The sequence below is a fragment of the Pinus tabuliformis genome, chromosome Q (genome assembly GCF_031772625.1).
Source record: "Pinus tabuliformis cultivar Carrire ecotype Pingquan chromosome Q, CPIR1, whole genome shotgun sequence".
Lineage (NCBI taxonomy): Eukaryota > Viridiplantae > Streptophyta > Pinopsida > Pinales > Pinaceae > Pinus > Pinus tabuliformis.
In genome coordinates, this window is record NC_142296.1 from 518,178,498 (window position 1) to 518,190,330 (window position 11,833).

At 37.6% G+C, this 11,833-nt stretch overlaps 2 pseudogenes; both read right to left on the reverse strand.

The window, feature by feature from the left end:
* Positions 1–3,226: 3,226 nt before the first annotated feature.
* Positions 3,227–3,697, reverse strand: LOC149220446 (putative cullin-like protein 1 pseudogene; annotated as a pseudogene).
* Positions 3,698–4,131: 434 nt separating this feature from the next.
* On the reverse strand, positions 4,132–11,150 carry LOC149220447 (cullin-1 pseudogene; annotated as a pseudogene).
* Positions 11,151–11,833: the final 683 nt, after the last annotated feature.

Consider the following 11,833-nt stretch of genomic DNA (forward strand, 5'->3'; position numbering starts at 1 on the left):
ATATAAAACCCTTTAATTTGACCCCAGGGCTAAAATTTATCCCTAAAATTTTCCATGGATGTCAGTCATGTTGTTTATTAGTTTGTGCTATAAGTGGAATATGGGGGTGAATTTCAACAAAAACCACAATGAATTCTAGATCAGAGGCATATCGTACTTCAAAATTGATAAATTGAGTAGGTCAAGGTGCAACGGAAGCAATTTGGACTAGATGAGGCCACTTAGGAAATGGCTGATGAAATGAGGTTATTGTACCCATTTTTGTTTACTATATAAGTCAATGTAAAAATAGCTTCATATATAATATCAATATAAAATTTTTGTTGGGGAATAGAATATCGAGAATGGTATTCCTCTAAGGGGGTAGCATATGTGACAACCCTTTTTCCTACCCCTCTTTTAAATGTCACCATGAACTGTAAATCATGTAGATGTTATGGAAATGTAACACAACGACTAGGTTGGAGGTGTGGACACAAATTCAGAGGTATGAACAAGAGTTTCTTGTAAATACAAGCCATTGCATTTATTTTTTCAACAATCTCCCTGATGAATTTATGGTCTACTAGTAGGGAATGAAAAGCTTGTAGTGGAGGATGAAAGGTCCATACAATCCTTATCCCAACCAAGATGCAAGATTGTGAAGCCAAGATGTGGCCCATGTGCGAATGTATTTTCATGTAGGAGGTATTATAGGGATTCAGGGGTCTAAGAAGTTGGTCCATGTCCAAATATATTGCACCATCAAATATCACTTAAACTAAATATAAGAAAATCCATGATTTTCGTTGAGGGCGTAAGGCCTACCAGGACCCACTAACTAGACTGAGGTTGTAGGTGCCACAAGGGATTAGTGAGGCTACATGGACACCACCTGAGGATTCCAGAGGGACATGAATCATCTAACGTAGCATCTTATTAGTGTGCTACACAATAAGTAGAAATGGCCATTTGGGGTGGTCATGGGGAGGATTTTTTGATGATAAATGGAACCATGAAAGGATGTCACGGGGTAAGGTGACATCATCATGACATCAATATGATGTCAACATGATGGGGAAAAAATGATGACATTGAGATTAAGAAATGTGGACGCCACATTAATGCTAAGGTGGGGTTGTGTATGACATATACACGATTTTGCTAAGGACCATGGTCACATAAATGAAAAATAATGGACCTACACCCTGATTTTCTATGGAGAAGGAAATGGGAGCCATTATTAATATAGGTCTTCAATGTAAGTAGGTGGCCACATGGAGGGGATTCAAGCTATGAAGGGCTTAACCATTGGTCAATTGCATGAGGGATTCAAGCTATGAAGGGCTCAATGGCCACGCGGGTGCTACATGGCATCACCTAATTAGTTATACTTTTAGGGGGCATATCTCTCCATCCAAAGGTCACATTGAGATAAGAATAATATCACTAGAAAGTTAATGAGCACTATGCAATGTTGTTATCTAAAGTTAATTCCAACAAGTTTATAAAATAAGAAATTGCGTAATCCCATTTCCATAATGAGACCATGGAGTTTAGGTTAGCTAAAAGTAACACCTTCCATGAGCTTGGAGAATTCCAAGGTGATGAGAGGGAGCATTATATATTCCATGGAGGACCTCAAATGAAACCATTTTAATGGGACCATGATAGTTTTTGTTGTATACCAATTCCACCATTGCTAAAAACTATTTCCATATTCTTTTTTAATCCATTACATACATGTCGAACATTTCTTCTATGGTTTTCTTAGTCTCTCCATTTTTCCATTTATCTTGGGATAATAAGTTGTGCTAAACTTTAGTGGGGTCTACAAGGCCTCAAGGGAACCAATACAAAATATTCTAGTGTGATTTAGCACTTTTGGTCAATCTATCCCTCACCAAAAAATAGAATAATGGTTCTTTGTTTTCATTAGTAGCCCCATAATGATGTCCAACAAAATTACCTCCCATTTTGATCATGGTATTGCATGAACTTGCAATAGTCATGGAAGATGTCTATGTTCAACATTTACTTGGTAACACTATATTCACCTTCTCATAAAATTCATGATATCCTTTTTCATACCTTTCCAAAAAAATATTTATTTCAAGTCTACACACATCTTCTTACACTAGGATGTGACATGTATATGGCTCGATGAGCTTCACTGAAAATCAATTGAAGTACTTCTTCATTCAATGGCACGTAAATCCTTCCATGAAATTGTAGTAAACCATCACTATCTAATGTATATCCTTCATACTCTGAAATCCTCATTTGCTTCTCCTATCACTGTGATTTAACCTACTTGTACTAATCACCATGAACGTGTAATCGAGTAACATCCTCTAAATCCATATTTAAAGGGACAATTGAAAATATCCACACTAGACTACTTCAACAATTGAATCACATTAATGAGCATTACAAAGCCTTGAACTTGAAGTAACAATCTCTTGTGATTTTCTTCATACTTAAAATTCATGAAAACTTAAACCTATGTACACTTCAATGAACTTAGATAACATATCCATTTTGAATGTTATCTTCCACCATAAATCTAGGATTTCAAAATAGAAACTTGAGAATATTATGTTTAATAGAAGTCCCTTGCTTAACTATAGTTTTGAGGTTATGACATTAGAATGACATAAATTTATCAATATTAGTCATATACAATGCTACAACCCAAATTTGGAAATAATATACATAGAAAAAAATGTCCACAAAAAATATAATAATGATTGTGGGCTGAAATTGAAGTGTATATAACTTCTACAATAGTTCTAGAAATAGCTATTATAACAAAACATATAAAATACCACAATATCTCTAATGACACTATTCTTAGTACAATACACTACATAGAATAATAAATATGATACCACAAAAATGTTCCACAAAATTCATATTCTCAAATTATTATAGCTTCCATGAAACTTCCCAAATACCTATTTACAACCATTTTGAATTTCCTTGTACACATCCTCCAAAATAAAATATGAAAAATAAAATGGAACAAAAAAATTTCTCTCAACCCAAGAATGGTCATTGATACCACTTCTTTTCTTCCTGAATGATAAATATGACTCATAGAAAAGATATCCAATCTAGTTTAAATGATACGAAAATAAAGAACAACAAAGTGACAACGTAAAACCAACGCATTCAATACCTTTCCGTGCTATCTTCATAGGCTTCTTCAAGGTATATATCTTAACAAATCCACTTCTTTTTTGTCTCATTCTAAGAACTCCCTCTCAATCAAATCTTCAATCCGCCTTTCAAATTCCGTGAAATCTAACTTGAATAGCCCTTCAAGTTCCTGAGCACATTCACTCACAAGTCTTTGGTATTGTAAAACCTTTTTTGCCTTCATAATCCGTACTATGGATGCATCAATAAGAAAACGTCTGTCTTGTTGAATATCCTGGGATGATTTTTTCTTCTCATTCAGCAGTGGCATTGGCAGTTTTATCTTCCCTGTTCTATCTGTAAAATTAAAATTGATTTTAAAATTATCTGATGTAGTTAAGGTGGTTGCATCTGGAATCTTCTGAAGAATTTTGTACTTGTCACAGGCTAGTGAATATAGAAGTCCATCAATTTCTTCCTCCTCCAAATTCAACTTCCTTTTGATGTCAAAATAACTCAACCTTTCAGATGCATTGAACAACAATAATATGGCTGTTTGGCAAGTTGTTGCTATCATTTTTATTGATCTTCTCTGAAACTTACCAATTATATTACAGGATCCCAAGGAATATATCCATTTAAGTTTCCGCTGTTGGGCTTCTATAGAATAGTACTCTTTAAATACTTCAACACATTTAACCATCTCTGGAGGTAAATTAATCTGGGGACACTTGTATGTTGGCCAAAATCTTGGTGTCAACACTGTAACAGTAAACTCTATTCCAAGATGGAGATTTCTATTCTTGTCTAGATAGTTTTCGAAATTACTCTGTCTCTCTTGGGATCTTGTCGAATCCGTAAGCATGCCAGCAACCTTTGACATTAATTGATGGCCATATTTCTGTTTTAGCTTTGACAATATGCTCTGCACATAACCAATATTTGTGTTGAAATATTAATTTCCCCTGCTGCGTACTGTTTCCAGAAAACCAGTACGCTTCCCAGCACAAATTAAAACAGTAGACATCTGGACAGCAGTTTTGCCAAAGCAATTTTCCCTGGAGCAGATAGAGCCGTGCGATATGGATGGGCAGCTGTCCGATTGAATGTACAGGGCCTGCAGCAATGAATTTGACGTGAAGTTAAATCTTCATTGACAGCCAGATTTATCAGTCAAGCGATAAATGAAATTTAATGCGGTTGACAGAGTTGGTAAAAATGGTAAACAACAGGTTTTATTGCAAACATGGAGAGTGTACCGCAACATCCAGAAATCTCAGGAATTAGATTTATTTGTCTGCTGCTCCATACCTTGTCTTAATTTCCAGTCTTCTCATAATAATTTTAAGAAGCATAGAAGCAGAGCGACAGTAGTGTTAATCTCTAAGCAATACAGCGCAGCAGTGCTCGAATGTAATTTCTGTGTTTTGAAAAAGAATGTGTAGCAACACGAGCTCAGATGAATGAAGCTTTCATGCACAGCAGTGCAGGGACTGTAAATGAAATGTAAGAGAGAAGCGCAACAGCGCTTGAATGTGATTATGTGCTGCAGAGAAGAGTAGAAGCAACAACGAAGGCACATCAGTGCAGAAAAGTAGACACAACAGTGTGTAAGTTTTTGAGGAACATAGACAGAGCTCTCTTTGTAATGCACAGCAGTGCAGAAGTTGCTTTTGTACGCAGCAGCGTGTTACAGCAACGTTCTGAGCTGAAACAGAGTGTTACAGCAACATGTTTTGTATATGCACAGGAGTGCAGTCACAGCAATGCAGAGTGCAGACACAGCAGTGAAAAACAGCCTGTTGATTTTTGTGAGGAGACAGAGTATTTTGGTTTTCTGTAATGTACATCAGTGCAGACACAGTAATGTATTTTCTGTTTACAGCATGAAGTTTTTTTTATGTTTTTTGAATTGTCTTTAAATTAGCCTTGTAGAAATCCCTCTATGTGAGGAAGGCGAATTTGTATCAGTTGGTTTACTGTTTATGAATACAAGTTAATTTTTCCTGTTGCTGTTACACCGTAACAAAAAAAAATACCTGACGTCAAAATTTACGTTGCTGAAACACCACGATCAGCGTTGCTGAAACACCAGTTACAGCAACTAAAAAAAACTGTGTTGCTGAAACACCGTTTCCAGCAAGTGATTTTCTGGGTTTTCTGTGTTAAAACAGAGTATAGAAACAGAGCATTTTTTTTGTCTTTCTATTATGGAATTTTCACAAATTTCCAACATGGTATCAAAGCTAGTCTAGGCTCTTTGAAGTGTCAAAGAAGCTGAAGGAAGGATTTATTGCGGTAGCAGCTTCACCAGCAGAGTGAAGACTCAGCCAAGAAAGGATCCAGGTATTTCTCAGATTAATTTTCTGTGTTGTTGTTGAAGACAGACAGTGATTCTTTTAAAAAAACACAGTCAAGTATTTGAAGACTAGTTAAGAATGGCAAGGTCAAAGAAGAAAGCTTCCAAGCCTATTAAAAATGTGTCTCCCTTCTCTACTAAACTAGAAGGCAATCTGTTTGAAAGCATTGTATTTGAGGTTCCAAAGTTTGATGGAAACTTTGATGTATGGGAAATAAATATGAGGGCTTTCCTAATGTTTGAAGGGATTGAAGTGTGGGAGTCAGTGATTGATGACAGCAAGATGGATAAAGAATCCATGGAGTATGATGCACAAGCAGCAAAGACTATCTTGGATGGTCTCCCTGATTCAGTGAAGAAGAATCTTGGAAAATATACATCAGCAAAGGATATATGGGACAGACTGCATGAACTTCATGCAAAGGGAGCACTGACCATGACAATGAGTCAAGAAGAACCCATCATAGAAGCTGAGAATGAAAAGCTTGACCTCATCAAGCTTCAAGTAAAAGAAAGGGATGAAGAGCTTGCCAAGCTTAAGAAGGAACTTGATGAAAGCAAGAAGAAACATCATGAAGAAGTCATATCCATGACAAATCAGCTGAATGAAGCAAAGAAGCAGACAGATGTCTTGTCAAGTCAACTTGAACAAAGGCACAAGAGAGTAAACAAGCTTGTAGAAGAGATTGGACAGTACAAGGCAGAGGTTTCCTCCCTTAAGTCTGAACTACAAGAAGCCAGAAAGCAGGCAGAAGGAGCTGAAAAGGAAATGGAGAGCAGTCAAGCAGAAATCTCCAAAATGAAGTCTGATATTATCTCCCTTAAAATAGTAGCAGCTGAAGCTACTCGTAGCAAGGAAGAAACTGAGGGACAACTAGCAAAGAAAAATAATGAATGTGAAAAGTTAGAAGAAGAGATTGTCCTCCTCAGGAAGAAGGTTGAAGGGATGAACAAGATCATGAAGAGCTCTCAAGCCTTGGATGATATGCTCAGCTATCACAGATCTCCATATGATAAATCAGGACTTGGGTATGTAGGTGAACCCTCAAACAAGGATGAAGATGCTTTAAGCAAAGGAGATGTGAAGAAGCCAGAAAGACATGGTGATGCTCCTAGTTCCAGCAAAGGCAAGGAGAAAAATGAAGGCTGCAATAGAAGAAATCCTGCTCCAAGCATAAAACCAGCTCCAAGAAGAAATGTAGCTGATGTAAAAGAGGCAAAAGGCAATGGTTATCATCAAAGGATCTCAAGGCAGCAAGGCTTCAGAAGTACATCAAGGAAACCTCCATCTCCCAGGTACCAAAGTTCATTTTTTGGTTATTGTTATGCTTGTTCAAACTTTGGTCATATGGCAAAAGACTGTAGAGCATTTCATGGAGATAGATGTTGTGGTCCCCGACAATCTCCAAGAAATAATTTCACAAGAAGAAATCATGAATTCTTATTCATGAAAAAAGTTGAATGCTTCAAGTGTCATAACATTGGGCATATGGCATGTGACTGTAACTTAACATGGGCTCTTACACAAGCTAGACCCATGCAAAAGAAGAAAGTTACACAAGTATGGAGAAGGAAGGAAATACAGTCAGAAAGTCTCTTGAGCTCTCCAGCCGATCTAAGTTTCTTTTGAGAAGATTCTGCTGAAAGAAGATAAAGCATACACTAAAGGGGAGCTTGTAATTTTTTGTTGTTGAACTGTCTTAACAGTTACTCTTTGATGAAGACCTTTTTATAAGGGAAAGATATGAAGTTAAATCTGCCATAGAAGCAGAGAAGAAAAGTATGCAAAGCAAGAAGACCCTCACAGCAGTGGGAAGACAGAACATAAAACAGCAGTTTGGAAATTTTTGTTATGGAGCACATGCATTGAAATGCATAGAAATGGAAGGTATTTTCCTTCTATGTAATGTGAGAGAACATACTCACAGCAGAGTGAGTACAATACACAGCAGTAAAAAAATGTAATGTTTTTCTTCATATGCAATGCAGCATGCAAAGGAATGCATAAAGAAAAACAGGGACAGCAGATTTTTAATGCACACTGGATGTATAAGAATGTGTGTGGCAGCAGAAAGCCAAAGGAATTGCACAGTAGTGCATTGTGTAAAAAAATGAATACTAAGATTGTGTGAAGCAAGGGTGCATGAGAAAAGGCAGCAGCGTGATGGCAAGAAGGAGAAGCACAATAGTGCGAAGAAAATGAAACCAGAACTAAGAGAGAATGAAGAAATGTGTTTTTACACAGCAATGCAAATAAGAAAATGCAGCAGCATGAAATTTTTTGTTGAAGAAATGAAAGGTAATGGCACAGGAGCAGTGCGAGTGTAATCAATGAAGGGGAGCACGCAGTGCGTATTTTTGTTGTTAAATGTGAAAGGAATGCGCAGCAACGCAAGAACAATTTGAGAAGTTATTTTATGCACAACAGTGCTGAAACAGAGTGCTGAAATAGAGTGCTGAAACAACAGTGCTGAAAAACAGTGCTGAAACAGCAGTGCTGAAAAACAGTGCTGAAACAACAGTGCTGAAACAGCAGTGCTGAAACAGAGTGCTGAGATAGAGTGTTGAAATAGCAGTGCTGAGATAGAGTTGCTGAGATAAAGTTTTGTAATGGAATATGCAGCAGCATAAATGTATTGAAAATTTTACACATAGCAGTGTAATGTTTTTCAGGAGAAGACAGAGTCTGTAATGAATAGCAGTGTAGGCCATATTGCAGCCTGAGTGCCATTGTGAAGAGCAATGCAAATGAAGATATTTTCACACACAGCAGTGTAAAATATCAGGCAGACACAGTAGTGTCAATTTGGACAGATTGAAGTGCCTCTGAAGCAGGCATGTTGGAATCCCTCTGTTAAGAGGTAGATGTTATTTGTGTGGAACAGAAGCGTTCCTTGGTGAATCCCTCTGTTGAGAGGAAGATGCTTTTCAGCATAGTCACAGGTGAATCCCTCTCTCAAGAGGAAGGTGCTCTTCAGCACATTGTTATGGTGAATCCCTCTGTCATGAGGAAGGTGCTCTTAAGCACAGTCTCAGGTAAACCCCTCTATTAAGAGGAAGACAATTTTAATTGGTTGTGGAACTGCATCAGAAGCAGTTGGTGAATTCCTCTATGTGAGGAAGTGTTTGGGTACGATAGAATGCCCAGTAGTTGAAATTAAAGGGGAGTGTTGAAATATTAATTTCCCCTGCTGCGTACTGTTTCCAGAAAACCAGTACGCTTCCCAGCACAAATTAAAACAACAGACATCTAGACAGCAGTTTTGCCAAAGCAATTTTCCCTGGAGCAGATAGAGCCGTGCGATATGGATGGGAAGATGTCCGATTGAATGTACAGGGCCTGCAGTAATGAATTTGACGTGAAGTTAAATCTTCATTGACAACCAGATTTATCAGTCAAGCGATAAATGAAATTTAATGCGGTTGACAGAGTTGGTAAAAATGGTAAACAACAGGTTTTATTGCAAACATGGAGAATGTACCGCAACATCCAGAAATCTCAGGAATTAGATTTATTTGTCTGCTGCTCCATAGCTTGTCTTAATTTCCAGTCTTCTCATAATAATTTTAAGCAGCATAGAAGCAGAGCGACAGTAGTGTTAATCTCTAAGCAATACAGCGCAGCAGCGCTCGAATGTAATTTCTGTGTTTTGAAAAAGAATGTGCAGCAGCACGAGCTCAGATGAATGAAGCTTTCATGCACAGCAGTGCAGGGACTGTAAATGAAATGTAAGAGAGAAGCGCAACAGCGCTTGAATGTGATTGTGTGCTGCAGAGAAGAGTAGAAGCAACAACGAAGGCACATCAGTGCAGAAAAGTAGACACAGCAGTGTGTAAGTTTTTGAGGAACAGAGACAGAGCTCTCTTTGTAATGCACAGCAGTGCAGAAGTTTTTTTTGTACGCAGCAGCGTGTTACAGCAATGTGTTACAGCAACGTTCTGAGCTGAAACAGAGTGTTACAGCAACATGTTTTGTATATGCACATGAGTGCAGTCACAACAATGCAGAGTGCAGACACAGCAGTGAAAAACAGCCTGTTGATTTTTGTGAGGAGACAGAGTATTTTGGTTTTCTGTAATGTACAGCAGTGCAGACACAGTAATGTATTTTCTGTTTACAGCATGAAGTTTTTTTTATGTTTTTTGAATTGTCTTTAAAGTAGCCTTGTAGAAATCCCTCTATGTGAGGAAGGCGAATTTGTATCAGTTGGTTTACTGTTTATGAATACAAGTTAATTTTTCCTGTTGCTGTTACACCGTAACAAAAAAAAATACCTGACGTCAAAATTTACGTTGCTGAAACACCACGATCAGCATTGCTGAAACACCAGTTACAACAACTAAAAAAAACTGTGTTGCTGAAACACTGTTTCCAGCAAGTGATTTTCTGGGTTTTCTGTGTTAAAACAGAGTATAGGAACAGAGCATTTTTTTTGTCTGTCTATTATGGAATTTTCACAAATTTCCAACAATTTGTACGTTTGCCGAGCAGAATTCTACAAGTTAGTTTTTCTCCGTAGGATTCAACAAACCAATCTTTATCCCAGATATACTCTACAAATTCCACCACATTTTCAATTATATCGTCTCTGCTCAACGTTTCATTGCTGCTATCCTCTTCAAGTACAGTATCACAAAGTGTAGCCAGCCACTCAGCACTGCTACTTCCTGCGATTCCTTTATTACAGAACACCTCAAATACTTGTTTCAAAACCCTGGAAAAAATATTATTCCCCTGAAAGACATCATCATCATATTTCGTATACTCGTCCCGTAATTCTATAACCTTCCTCACAAACGCAAACACTTCCCGCAACAATAAACTTTTATCCCTTCTGCCTGCATTCTGCTTTAGCACAGCATCTTCAGCTTGTTTAACAGGTGATGTTACTTCACTAATAACATGCTACTTAAAAATATTTTCAATTGATTCCCATCCATTAGGTACACTATCAAATAGCCTCCCCATCCTCAAAATATCTTTATATCTATGTTCCCTTAGCAAGGAAGCGCATCTTGAATGTTCATCCTCAAGAAGATATGCCATCAAATGGGAAAACAATACATTCGTTACATTCTCTAATACCTTTTGCTCGCTGCTCTTATGCAAATATCTTGCAACTCTGTCCTTCTCGAGTATGAAAGCTTCATCCACCCTTGACATATACTCCGTATAGGAATCTTCTAAAATCCATGAAGAAGCCTTCCGAGAGTAGAAATCTGCAGTATGTTCCAACATGGCCACTTCAAAATCATTTGTATAGAAATCCATGTCAACCTCCAGAAAAATGGCGACAATATCTTTCAAAAGGGTCTCATCTCTTGGCTCTCCTTCGCGCTCTTCATCAATAAGAACAATCGCCGCATTCTTCACATTAATTCGGATTTCCCGAAAAACAAGGTCTCGGAAGTACTCGATTCCAACTTCTCTGACTGAAAGAAGGGAGGGATACCAGACATCCAAATGTTGGAAGAAAGTGAACATGGAACGGAGCATGGCCTTGAAAATTTTCCAGCGTTTGATAAGTTCTCTCGGCAACAATTGGTCATCAGTCTGTTCCCTCAAAGCCGGTGAAACCGTTAAGGTTATGTACTCTTTAATGGAATCCCTGTATCTATTATAGAGTTCCGGTTTCTCGCGAATATAGTAAACGACAGTGTAAATAGCCATTTTGTCGTCCACAGGCACCTCAAAGTTGACATCTTATTCCAACCGGCTACTCAGCTGTAGGATAGCTTTGTAAATAAAAGCCCAACCTTCTTCCAGATGAAACCTCTTGTCTTTCACGGCCCTGTTGACAATAGCCCATCCTTCCTGCACGTTTATGATACTTCCACTGCTCCTCGTCATTTCGAAACCAAAGCTAACTGACACTGTTTTCTCAGGGAGAGAATACTTGGTTATCAGAAGGTATGATAGCAGAGTACGCGCTCCACTCTAGAGAAGGCTGAGAAGGTTGAGAATCTGTTTGTGGTAAACGAGTGATTGCAACTTTGTATTTATAATATCGTTAAGGCTGGGTTATGTGGGCCCGGCATGTGAATGTCCCGTCCCGTCGGCAGGTTCCCTCGCGTGTTCATGATATTTATTTTAATTTCATTTGATTATGCCCATTAAAAATAAAATTTAAAATTACAATAATAATAATAATAGAGAAGTAAACCATATGGTGCTATTTTTAAACTCTATATATATATATATATATTTTATTTTTTTAAAGATTATTTTAAGTAATTTTTCATATTATCTTGAGAATATGCGTTTGTTCTATTTTTAATATATTATCTTTTTTTGTAAATTAGAGTCTCCGCAGATTAGTAGGGCCTTTTTCTCCAATATACCATGATTTTTAT